Raw genomic sequence first — 12,317 nt, forward strand, 5'->3', positions numbered from 1 at the left:
GGAGGGGCTGGGGGTGTAGCTGGGGAGGAGGTGGAGGGGCTGAGGAAGTAGCTGGGGAGGGTGGAGGGGCTGGGGGAGTAGCTGGGCAGGAGGTGGAGGGGCTGAGGGAGTAGCTGGGGAAGGTGGAGGGGCTGAGGGAGTAGCTGGGGAGGGTGGAGGGGCTGAGGGAGTAGCTGGGGAGGGTGGAGGGGTGAGGGAGTAGCTGGGGAGGGTGGAGGGGTGAGGGAGTAGCTGGGGAGGAGGTGGAGGGGCTGGGGGAGTAGCTGGGGAGGAGGTGGAGGGGCTGAGGGAGGAGCTGGGGAGGGTGGAGGGGCTGGGGGAGGAGCTGGGGAGGAGGTGGAGGAGCTGGGGGAGTAGCTGGGGGAGAGGGGGTAGTGACTTGTTGTAGGTCACACAGCTGAGAAGGGGCAGCGCCAGACCTGATCCTGGGCAGGGTGGCCTCAGAGTCCGTGCTCTGGCCACCATGGGAGAATAAACATGGACTGAATTAAGGCATCTAATTTGCTTGAAAGAAGTATAAAAAATGTTCTAGATGTTGACTGTGTAATATCATAGAAAATATGCCTTTTCAAAATTCCTCAACTCATGGAAAACTGAGAAGTGAGTCAAGTGAATGTTATGAAGGTTATGTGCAATATTTCCCAGCAGAAGGAAGCAAACCCATGAGCATGATGAGGTTAGTGTTTCCTGGCCCCCTCCTATGTAAGGAGAGAGCCTTATGATGACCCTCTCCCGGTGTCCTCTCTGTGCCACCCGACCTCGGCAAATAGGCTCTGCATTCTAGAAAGAAGGGCTTCTAGCTCAAGTTTTGCTGGTTGTTAAAATCAGTCTTTAAAAATGAATTTTAAGTAGGGAAATTGACAACGATCTGAATGTCCAACATTATCATATTTAACTATGCAACACTGCATAGTCACAAGTTTGTTCTGGGGAACCCTGGATCATGTGGGATGGGGCCACATGCAGAGACTCATGGGGCACAGTTCATGCTCGGGCCCTCACTTCCTCTCCCTGCTCCCCAACTCAGCTGCCCACAGGCTGCTGGTCCTTTCTTCTTTCTTGAGTTCCAGGTCTCTGTTCCTCTTGCTGCATGGCTGTGAGCCTGCCTCTCCCACTTCGGGGTCTGCGGCACTCACCTGCACCAAAATGCTTTCCTCTGTGTCTGAGTTTTCTTAGGATAAATAGGTCCAACAAAACGTCGGAACTGCTGGAAATGATGTAAAGTCTGTTTGCTGGTCTTGAAAACTTCCATTTTAATGAAATGACTTTAGTAAATTTCAAAAAGGGAATCATGTTTTAATAGTTATAATAACCTGTTTTTTGAAATTGCCGGAAATGTTTTCTTCTGTGACCTTTTATTTTCTAATTTTTTTACATTTAATGTATTTTACTTTTAATATCAGATTTAAAGTATTTTAATTAGGAAACCACATGCTTAAGATAAGAATTCAAATAGTACTAAAGAATACACATAGTAAAAAATGAAATACACCCCTACTCCAGACCAAAGCAACTCTCTAGTCGCTCACTGCCAGCAGATCCTTGATTAAGTGCTGATCTAATCAAATAGTTTTGAGTAAATTATGTGCACGTACAAATGGTTACATACCCTGTGTCTACACAAATGAGAACATATTATAACACTGTGGGGAACCTTAATTTTTACTGAACTAAGTATCTTGGACATCCTTTCATCTCAGTGACCGCTTTATTTTTTTTAACAGCTGCATAGTATTCCATCCTATAGATGTGCCACAGCTCATACACAAATCAGCTTACACATATGCAGTGTGTATACATGTGTGTATACACACAAACACATACATATATGTGCCCACATGCACATGAACTGATGGACTTCTAGGTGTTTCCAGAGTTTTCCTATCAGCAGCCTCATACTGTACTTGGGCATCTTGTACATGTGGGGGTGTGTCCAGCTGAATTCCTGGTGGAGAACTGCTGGGTCAGGGGGTCTGGACATGTCATCTTGGCAGGTGTCACCCAGTAGCCCCCAGAGAAGTTGCCCCAGTGCATGTGAATGCTGCCCCCGGCCCCTCATCACCGTACATTTTAGCCAGCCTGTCTTGTTGTTGCCCTTCTCAGAGGTGGGAAATGGTGTCTTGCACTAATGTGCAAACCCACCCCAGACAGGGCATGTGGGTGGAGTGCTGATTGAATCTCCCCATTTCACACTGCCCAGACACCTCCAGCGTGGGCTTCTGGGCTGAAGTGAGGGAGTTCAGCAGATGAGGCTCAAGGCTCCTTCCCCATCCATAACCGCAGAGGCAGGGGCCCTGCTCCCAGGAGATTGTGGACGTGACCCCAGGCAGACCCAGGCTCTGAGCTCTGAATTCCCTGTGAGAGGAGGAGGCTGGTAGAGCCTTGGTCATGGGGAATGGGGAATGTGCTTACGCATGCTGGGAGCCGAACCCTGATATTTATGTCTCTCAAGGTAGGTAATTAACAAGTTAGGTATAACTGGCTCCGCTTCACAGGTAGGAAGAGTCATAGTTGATAGTTATGCAGTGCTAGGAAGCTGCCAGACACTGTTTTAAGCTCTTCACATAAGTTACTCATGGATCTTTACAGCAACCAAATGAGGTGGGTACTATTATTGTGCCCACTTTCTGGATGAGGAGGCAGAGGCACAGAAAAGCCCAGTAACTTCCCCAAGGACACACAGCTGGAAAATGGAGAAGCCAAGCCTGGAACCCAGGTCGTTCTGACCCAACAGCATGTCCCATGCCTGGCCCCATCCCACTTGTGTCTTTTCCACACGCTAAAGAGAACACTGGGTTACTGCTGAGGCAAGGGGCCTTCAGAAGGTGAGGTCACATTGGCAGAATGTAGGCAAGATGCATGCAAAATGAAGACCCCCTTCACCTGGGCTCTGCACTTTTGTCATAAATGGTCATGAGACAGCTGCCATCGGGGCATGAGCCTTGGGGCTCCCATGCTCTCCTGCAGGATTGGGGGTGTGGTGGGAGGTAAAGGCCAAGTTTCTCCTTTGTGTACCAGAGGGAAACACTTATCTCTCTTCTGATTGATTCCATTCCTTTCTTTTGCAAATGGACTGTACATCATGTGCGTTATAAGCAGGTTTGCATAGTCAGAGGAGATGCGTAGTCAGAATGATATGGTTAGTAATTGCATACAGAGCATGTCTTTTGCATTCTTCAGTACGGTGATAACTAATTATAGCCTGTGGGTTTTTATGTTGGGAAAGGAGAAAAATTGCTGTGGTAAAGGGTGCAGACAACTGGGGGCCCTCAGGGCCTCTCGGTTGACTGAGCCAGAAGTGAGTATTTTCACTCAGGAACCTGGGGCCTAGAAGCTCTTTGATGGAGGGTAGATATGGAGACTTGGCTTGAAGGCAGAAAATGAGGACGCCAGTGTCCAAGTGCATTGTGTGAGGTGATTAAGACACACACACAGGTACCCTAGCCTGCTGTCACTTGTTGCTCAATACCATGAAATTAGGGTGAATGTGATACGCGCCTTGTCCAACCACAGAACAAGCAGCTCTGGGCTTTTATTTATTGAAGTGACAAAGACTTATTGAATCTCTAGAAGAGAGAAGTTTTTTGGTTTTAAAATTCTTAGTATTCACATTGTTTATCTAAACCTCTTATTTATGGGTGACTCACTTTCTTTTTTCCTTAAGAGTTCTCAGCAGTCCCCAGGTGGCTGCTGGGCCCCGCCTGCCCATGTGCTGGGAAAGCCCCGTGTGAACGGGTAAATGCCATAGTTATTGGGTTTGCCCATTGCCGTCCATCGGTTGTGTCAGCTGCTCGCCCAGAAGAGCATTTAAACAGAAGACATAGGTTCTGTGTCTTGCGTGGATATAACTTTTTCCAGGACACTTACCTGCTTGCTCATCTGAAGATATTTTTGCTTATAAATTGGCCATCAGAAGGAGTCGCTTCTGTGGGAAAGACCCAGACCCAGTCTTAGGCAGTACATCACAGTGAGGCTGGGTGAATCCTAACCATTTCTGCCTGTCACTTTGAGGTCTTATCTGCTGACTTGAGCTGTTGGGCACTGAGGGGCCCTGGGTGGCCCTGGAAACTGTGTGCTTGGGTGGACATGTAAGAGTGGGGTGCAAACTAGTGTCTGGGCTGCAGGCATGATGGTCCCACTCCCTGGGGCATCAACGGCGTTTCCAAGGGGCATCTCCTACTTCTCAGCTGTCTTCAGAAAAATGGCAATAATTGTATAAACCCTTGAAGCAAAAGAAAAAAATAATTCCAACCACAAAAAAATGCTAGAGCTTGATTCTGAGGTTTAAAAAATATTTTGGATCATTGGCAGTCGTAGAATTGCCAGCATCCATTTAACCAGCCTCTAAACCTTCATTAATCCTACACTGTAACCTCTGGTTTTGCAATTCTGATTCTCTTTGTCTGATAGTTTGTGATCTTACTGGACTTGGGGATTCCTATTTTGAGGGCTCTATCCTGCACTGGGAAGGGGTAACAAATACAATATAGAAACTTGCTATACCACTGTGGAAATTCTTCTGTTTGGCTTAAAAATAATCAAAAACAAAGAAAAAGGGAATTCAGTGGGTTTTTTAGGAAATCATTTTCTCGTGAATATGGTATCTGTATCTCTTTTTCCTTCATCGCCTGGTGCCTTTGGATTTCAATGAAGGTGAATTCTAAAAGATACATATCTGAAGTCAATAGCCAGGAGATGATACTTTTTTGATTGATGGACTCTCAGCTGACAGTGACTCTGGCTTGTATTTGAATGGCTTGTTCTGCAGGGAAGTGGTGGTGGTCAGTGGTTGGGGACCAGCTCCGGCACCTGGGTGACCAACAGGTTTCACTTCCTTTGTTCCTGGGTGAGCAGTTGCACACCCCCTACCTCCTCCTGTTTGCACAAGTGAACAAGTGCCAAGCCATCCTGGGTCAGAGAGTCAGCTGTGGGGCTCCAGAAGCGAAGGCAGGAGTTTGTTTTTCAGTGCCTTTCCAGAAGTGATGTTGAGTTTATGTGGACAGTTTAACTGTTTAAATATTCTCATTTCCCTTTATTTTCAGAGCCAAGATTTCTGAAGACTCCTTCCTAGAAACAATTGGGAAGTTTCGAGAGGCACAAGATAACAGGTAAAATCCCTTTGTTTCTCAGTCTATCTCGCAGATTAGCAAAGCTGACACCTTATAGAAGCCTCAGTGGGATCCAGCCGAAGGTTGGTCCTTGGTCCCTGTGCTATCTTAGGGGCAAAGATCTGGACTTGGCCGCTGACCCTTGGGGCTGGCTTGAGGGAAGCCTACAGGGCAGTAGGGGCACTGCCTGTTTGTTTTTCTTCCCCCACTGCCTTTCTGCCCCGTGCTCCTTCCCCTGCCCCCTTTCTGGGCTGCAAGCCCCTGGTCTAGGCACTAAAATGCTCCATCTTCTCTTTTGGGGATGGGGGTGGTCATCAGTGATGTCTGGTGTAAAAAGATGGCTGTCCATGTCATCTGCCCTGAAGCTGAGTCATTTTGTGATTAATCTTAATTTTGGTCAATTAATACGTGGTCAACCATGTATTTCCAGTTTTAGAGGAAAGAGAAATGCCAGTTTAATTTGTAAAAACAAAAGGTAAGCCCCTACCTCCCCTTCGTCCTTTTATGCTACTCATGCACTGTGGATTAGCTGGCGGGGTTGTCATTTCTGCTAGCTTCTCCACACACCTGCTGCCAGCGTAGTCTTTGGTGTCTGCCGTGCGTGGCAGTCACGAGGACTTGTTATGCCAGTTTTGGGGGGTGGTTTTAATGAACACAGCTTCACTTCTAGGGATACTTAGCACTTTCTGTGTTTATTGTCTGGTTATATACATATACATTTTTAATTACCTGCTCTGTTTGGCCAGGGCTCTGTAGTTTATTAGGTCTTTTCTTTCTGTAGTTTATTAGATCACTGCACTTACTAGGAATTCCAGTCCCTGGCATTTATGTTCCAAGTGTTTTTTCCTAGTTTTTTACCCCTAGATCATTTGTCTTTGGATTTTGTTTGCTGAACACTTTATTTTAAAGAAATATTTTGGAATCTTTGGACATAAGGTAATTGAAAACAGGGGTGGTTTCTTCTGTTCAGTACTACGTTGAGTTGTTAGAGAATTCCAATGTAAAAGTCTAAGAGGATGGACTCTCACTTTTACCTTGTGGTCATAAAAAGCATGAAGTATATGCAGGAAAAGAAGCCACTTCTCATTTTTATGTAAATGCAAAAAGGGCAAAGAAATGGCAAGAATAGACTTCTGTTACTTTTACCTTGTGGTCATAAAAAGCATGAAGTATATGCAGGAAAAGAAGCCACTTCTCATTTCTATGTAAGTGCAAAAGGGCAAAAAAAAAAAAAAAATGGCAAGAACAGACACCAAGAAGTGGGCTGGGTTGTGGAACATTACATACCACTGCACAGGTTGATGTGCTGGATGTAATATTTGTTCACTGACTTGAGTCTAGTGTAGAGGAGACACAAATTTTTAATGTATTAATTTTTTACAAACCATTATAAACATTATTCATTGTTTTAAAAGCAAACATTAAAAAGTGAGTTCCCTGGTCGTTCTCCCTCCCCAGAGATAATCACTGTTAACAGTTGGATGTGTGTCTGTGTCCATGTGTGTCTGTATGTGCGCCTGTGTGTCTCTGTGTATGTGTGTCCATGTGTGTCTGTATCCTTGTGTGTCTGTGTCCGTGTGCGCATCTGTGTGTGTGTGCGTGTGCGCGTATGTGTATGTGGACTGGCACGTCCTCCCTGGACACACATGGGTCATCTTGGCCTGCTGTTCTGCCCTTGCCTTTCCATGTGGTCAGGGTGCTGTGTGCTTCCTGGTGGTTCCTGCCAAGCTTCTTCCGTGTCCTGCACGTGTCTTGTCAACTAGCCCCCCCGGTGGAGGCACATCCCTCCAGGTGCCCTCGTGGGCTGTCCTCGTCCACGTGGCTCTGCACACTGGGCTGGTCCATAGGATAGCTGCCCAAGACTCGCTAGGAAGTAGGAGCCATTTGGAAATTCAGAATCACCCTCAGAAATCCTCCAACCCTTCACCAGCACCCCTAGCAGCAATCTTAAATTTCTCTGTCTCGTGGGGGATACTTAGGTATTTTATTTTAATTTACATCTCTTTATTACTGGAATTAAGCACCCTTGGAGTTACTTTGGAAGGTAGGAGAGTTTTATAAGGTAAGGAGAAAATTAAGAATGCAAATAAATTCCAGTTAAGGCAGAACTTTTCAACAGTATCATTTATCTAAGTTTGCTCTCTGTACAGGTCAAACTGGGGACTGAAGCACCAGTTTTAGTGGCATTTAAAATATCTCCTGGTGCACACTGTGTCCTCCAGCCCTTGGGAAACAAGCCTGGGGGCACATCTGGAGCTGAGCTCCCTATGACGCCAGCAGCCCCTGGATAACAGACATTCCTCCCTGGGGGTGGGCCAACAGGAAGAATCAGGCCAGGGGAGGAAGGTTATTTTATATTCCCTGGTGCTAAGCTGTCCGGGCTCAGAGACACATGCACACGCTATGCGAGGGTGCCACATGCCCTCCAAAGAGACAGTGCGACTGTCAAGGGTAGAATGGTGTCGCACAGGTGGTGTGATCCCTCCCTCCTCTGGCCTTTGTGCTTCGGGGTCCTTGCTGCCCTGCACCTGCCCTGCGTATGCCCTTCTCAACATCATCACTGCTGATTGATTGCTGATTAATTGGTTGGTATGTGCATCTGTCACCCTGCTGCCCTTTTTCTCCTTCCTGGCTTCCATCGGCACATTTGTGACACACACGTGCCTGGGTTTAGGTGAGAGAACGAGGGTTAAGGTATGTCGGGACGTCCTGACCAGCTTGTTTGCCCCTGCGGGGCGGCTGGAGGGGAAAGCCGGTGTCCTGGACACTTTTCCATTGGGGAAGTGGGGGGCGTCCAGCTGGACTCAGCTCTAAGGCTGAGCCTGGCTCCTGGGATCCATTCTAAGTTCTGGGGAAACTGAAGTTGAAACAAAAACCTGTTTGTTGTGTGTGTGACACAGAGAGCTTCTGAAACATGTTCCTGATTCCTGAGGGGGCAAGGCCATTTGGCAAGGTGGTGACATCAGCTCCACAGCCAGGGGTGGGAGAGGAGAGCCCTGAGGGTGGGGAGCGGGGTGGGGGGGAAGCACAGCCTGGGGCTGGGGGATTGGGTAGGGAGAGGAGCCGAGGGCAGGGTGCAGCCTGGGGGCGGGGCTGATGACTGGGGTAGGGTAGGGGAGCCTAGGGTGGGGGACAGCCTGGGGATGGGGACACTGGGCCCGGCACCAGCACTGGCAGGGCATGGTCTTAGGGTGGCTCTTGTGTTCTCTGCTTCTGGCTGGGAGGGGAAGGTATATTTAGCTGTGTGTCTTCCGCTGTCCTGGCCACAGGGCCTAGAGGGTAAGTGGGGCTTCACCTGCCCTGTCTGGGCAAACCCCATAGACAAGAAGCGTCAACAGGCTCCCCCAGTAGTCGTCCACAGCTGTCACCTGAGCTCCCCTTTCATGGGTTTCCAGGGGATGCCAGTGGGGACACTTTGAACATTGGTTTAGCATCCTGTTGTTGATGCCAGCATTGACGCCTTACACGGGGTAGTGAGTGGTGTCCCCTCTGTGACCCTACAGACAGCTGGTCCCAGAAAGGGAAGCCAAGGTGTGGGTAGGCGTGACAGACCCCAGACAGTACCCTGGGCCCATGGTTCCTGCCTTAAAGGACCCTAGCCTTTCGTCACCGGTCACATCTAGGAATGCAGTGCTAGGTCGGGATTTCTGTGCCGCCACAGAGAGCACACACACTGCATAGGCATGCACATACACACATGTACACGCACACACACAGGCACACATGAACAGACACAGATGCACATGCACACACCTACTCATATGCACATACCTACAGGTGTGTGCATGCATGAATGAACACGCATATACATAGATACATGTATACAAATGACACACATGTGTACACATACATACATGAACGCACACATATACAGGTCACTCAGAGATGCATACGTGCACACATATACTCCGATACACACTTAAAGGTGCACATATATATGTGTATACATGCACAGGTACACAATACATGTATGCATACACACAAGCGTACGTACACAGATGTGTGTACGGTTTCATGAAATAGCCCTTACCCTATTTTCTCTGCCCCAGCCCCCTGACTTGAGTCAGGGTCGCTCGAGTGGAAAGCTGCTGCGTGACAGGCACTGACAGGCCCCTGAGTGCCGGGTTCAGAGACCCCTCTGGGTTCCATTCTCCTGACATTTAAAGTGGGGTCATGCACTCCTCCTAAACCAGCACAATTACGTGTAGGTAATGGGTGTGACATTGTATGACCCTGTCTTTCTAATGGGCTCCTGTCTCACTGTGACACTTTCACATGGGGGAGGCCAAATGCACACTCCTGACACTTGGCTCCCAGCAGAAGTGCCCACGAAAGCCAGAGGGTGGGCGCTTTGTCCAGTTGTTTCCATTTGAACATTTAAGGCTTCGATTCTTAACGCGACAGCGATTGCCGAGCCAGTGTTCCCGGTTGAGTGCACCGTGGCCGTGTGTCTGTGTGAGTGTGCTGTGTGCTTTGCTTAGAACTTTTAAATTATACGGAACAATGCACGCTTATTGAAAAAGAACAAACATCAAACCCTGCCAATGTCATAAAGCAAAACATGCATCCCCCACACCCCTTCCCCAGAGAGGAGTCGCCTGTGTGTGGCATGGACCCTCCTGACCTTTGGCTATTCATGTGGATTTTTTTAAAGACCATTTGGGGACGAGACGCAGGGTCTGATTGAGGCCATCGGGAATCTGGCGCCTGCTGATGAGATGAAGACAGTTGAGAGCTGGATGAAGCCCATGTTGGGTAGCTTCTGCAGAAAGAACTCGCACCCGTCCTCGGGCCGCCGTGGGCAGGGCGGGCCTGGGAATGGCTGGGAGTGAGTGGCTGCCTGGCTAGTTCAACACCCGCCCGGCTCCTTAACCACAGTGTCTGGGTTGGTACAGGCTCAAGGCGATTAAGAAGAATGTTTTCCCTTCTCACCTAAACCAGTGTGAGCAGCCCATGTGAACAGCGGCCATTCCTGCAGGTCCCGGAAGGAGAGAGACTGGCCCTTCCACCCGCCTCCGCTGAAACTCACTGGGCCCATTTGTTAGGGCAGCTCAGCCTTTCCTGGAGCTGTGAATCCATTCTAAATTTCTGTTCATTCTGGCTGTGATGTGTGCGAAACTTTCTGTCACTGGGGCCTCACCTTGGTTCTCTCCATCTCTGGCCTTAGTCTTCTAACTGCGATGTTTGTATTTCCTCTGGTTCTGCCGGCCCTAGAAGGGACCACATCGTTGAGCATTTTCAAGCCCCTACTCATGCTATGAAGAAAATAAAGCAGGAGGAAGATGGAGGTGGCCTTGGGGCCAGGGTGCATGTGGGAAGGAGCCAGCTACCAGGAACTCCTGGGTGGGGAAGTGGGGTGGGGGGGGTGTCGCAGAATGTTCTGGAGGAGGGAGCGGCAAATGCAAAGACTGGGGTTGGGGGGTGATCTGTGGCGAGTGAAGGGACGGGAGGCCAGGTCCCCTTGCTGGGCACTGTCGAAGCTTCATTTTACACTAACTCCTGTTCTGCTGCTCAGGGCACTTCTGCCGCTTGGTGAATAATCCTATTTCTGCAAAAATGTATGAACCCCAGTGTGGCTGCATAAGCACATCTTGCTCTGCCTGGTCCTTGGGACGCCTGCCTGCAGGGGCCCATGTCCCCTGCTTCTCCACCCACTGAACTGCTGTCTTGCAGGCTACAAAGAATCAAAGCATTGATTTCTTTTAAAAATTTAATTAGCTTTTATCAGAGCAATTAATGCGCATGATCTTAACTTGAAATAATTACTATACAGCTTATGAGAGAAAACGGGAGCTCCGGTCTTGTCGCTTTGTCCCTGAGACAGTGGGCTGCAACTGTTTTAGCCATTTTGGGTAATATTCCTTCAAAGTGCTTGTACAGATATTTCCTGCATTTGCTATTTTAGATCCTGTGTTACCATGGAAGGTGAGGACTGGGGTTCTCTGACGTCCTCCTTCACTCATGCCTCCCCCACCCTCCCAGTGACGTTTCTCCACAGTTTTTGTTATTGGTGCCATGTCAGCATTGCTCAAAGCTGGGCCATAATAAGTGTGCGTTGATCACATTTCCTTTCAAGTTTCACTTTTGCTTTCTCTGGGGTTAGTAACTGCTTCATCTTGAGTGTGTGTGCTTCATTTTTTATCCATGAATGTGTTACTAACTCATCCTCAGGCTCTGCCAGACCCATAACCCTCATATTTCAGTGCACAAACCCACGGTAACTATGCGTGATCTCCCCTGCACCCTCTGGGCCTCTGTCTCCTGCTCCCTGCACCCCTTCTCCATGGAGCACACCCTGTCTCTTGTCCCCCAGCTCTTCTTCCTTCTCAGGAAGACCAGGGAAACAGCTCCCTTGTTTTGGTGGCGTGAGTCCTTCAGTAGCTTTCTGAGAAAGGATGTAAGGGAGGTAAAAGTTCTAAGAACTTTCATGCTTGGGACATGTTTCTGTGCTACACTCAGATGATTGATAATTGGGTTTGATTTGAGAGTCTGCATGAGCAATCCTCCTTTGAGACTTTAAAGGCATTGTGCTGCCTCCTAGCTGTTGGCGTGGCTCTTGAGAGGTCGTTGTCTGGAGCCCGTTTTCTCTCTGGAAACTTTCAGAATCTCCCCCTTTGTCTCTCAGGGCTCTACTGCAGTCTTTCTTCATTCATTGCACTGCTGGGCTCTTCCATTCTATAAACCTGTGGGTTTTTTTTATTCTGGACATTTTCTTATTGTTATTTCTCTGATAACTCCTTGTATTCTCACTCTCTTCTGGAACTCCTGTCAGTTAGACATGGGTCTCCTGAGTCCATCTTCTAGCTTTCTTCTCTTTTCTCTCCCTGTGTTTATCTCTGTCACATTGTTCAACTATTAGGAAACCTCCTCAATTTTATCTTCCAATCCTTCAGCTGAACATTTTGTTGCCTTAATCAAGATTTTAATTTCTAAGGTCGCTTTCATTTTCTCAGGTTTCTTTGTGACTTCTCCTCTCACAGGCTCCGGTTTCAGCTCTGTTTGTCCCCAACGGCAATTAATTACTAGCAGTGGTGTGCTAGTGAACACAGCCATTATCAAACACTAAATTATGTGGACTTAAATAAATTGTATTAAAAATACAAGTGAAGGTAAACATACTCAAAACCCACTGCTTCCTGTGCATTTTACTACTTCCTGTGCTATTACCTGCTCTTGAGGCCATGTGCCTGTTGTATCTGTGTGGTGGCA

The 12,317-nt window shown here is 48.2% G+C and overlaps 1 protein-coding gene across 1 annotated transcript in view; it reads left to right on the top strand.

Annotated features, from left to right (window-relative positions):
* Positions 1 to 12,317, top strand: part of SEMA4D (semaphorin 4D) — a 106,829-nt gene that overhangs the window by 66,839 nt on the left and 27,673 nt on the right. Inside the window, exon 2 of the mRNA XM_068552225.1 lies at positions 5,043 to 5,108. The gene's annotated coding sequence lies outside the window, so the exon portion shown is untranslated. The remainder of the gene's footprint in view (positions 1 to 5,042; positions 5,109 to 12,317) is intronic.

Source organism: Eschrichtius robustus, chromosome 10 (assembly GCF_028021215.1).
Source record: "Eschrichtius robustus isolate mEscRob2 chromosome 10, mEscRob2.pri, whole genome shotgun sequence".
Classification (NCBI taxonomy): domain Eukaryota; kingdom Metazoa; phylum Chordata; class Mammalia; order Artiodactyla; family Eschrichtiidae; genus Eschrichtius; species Eschrichtius robustus.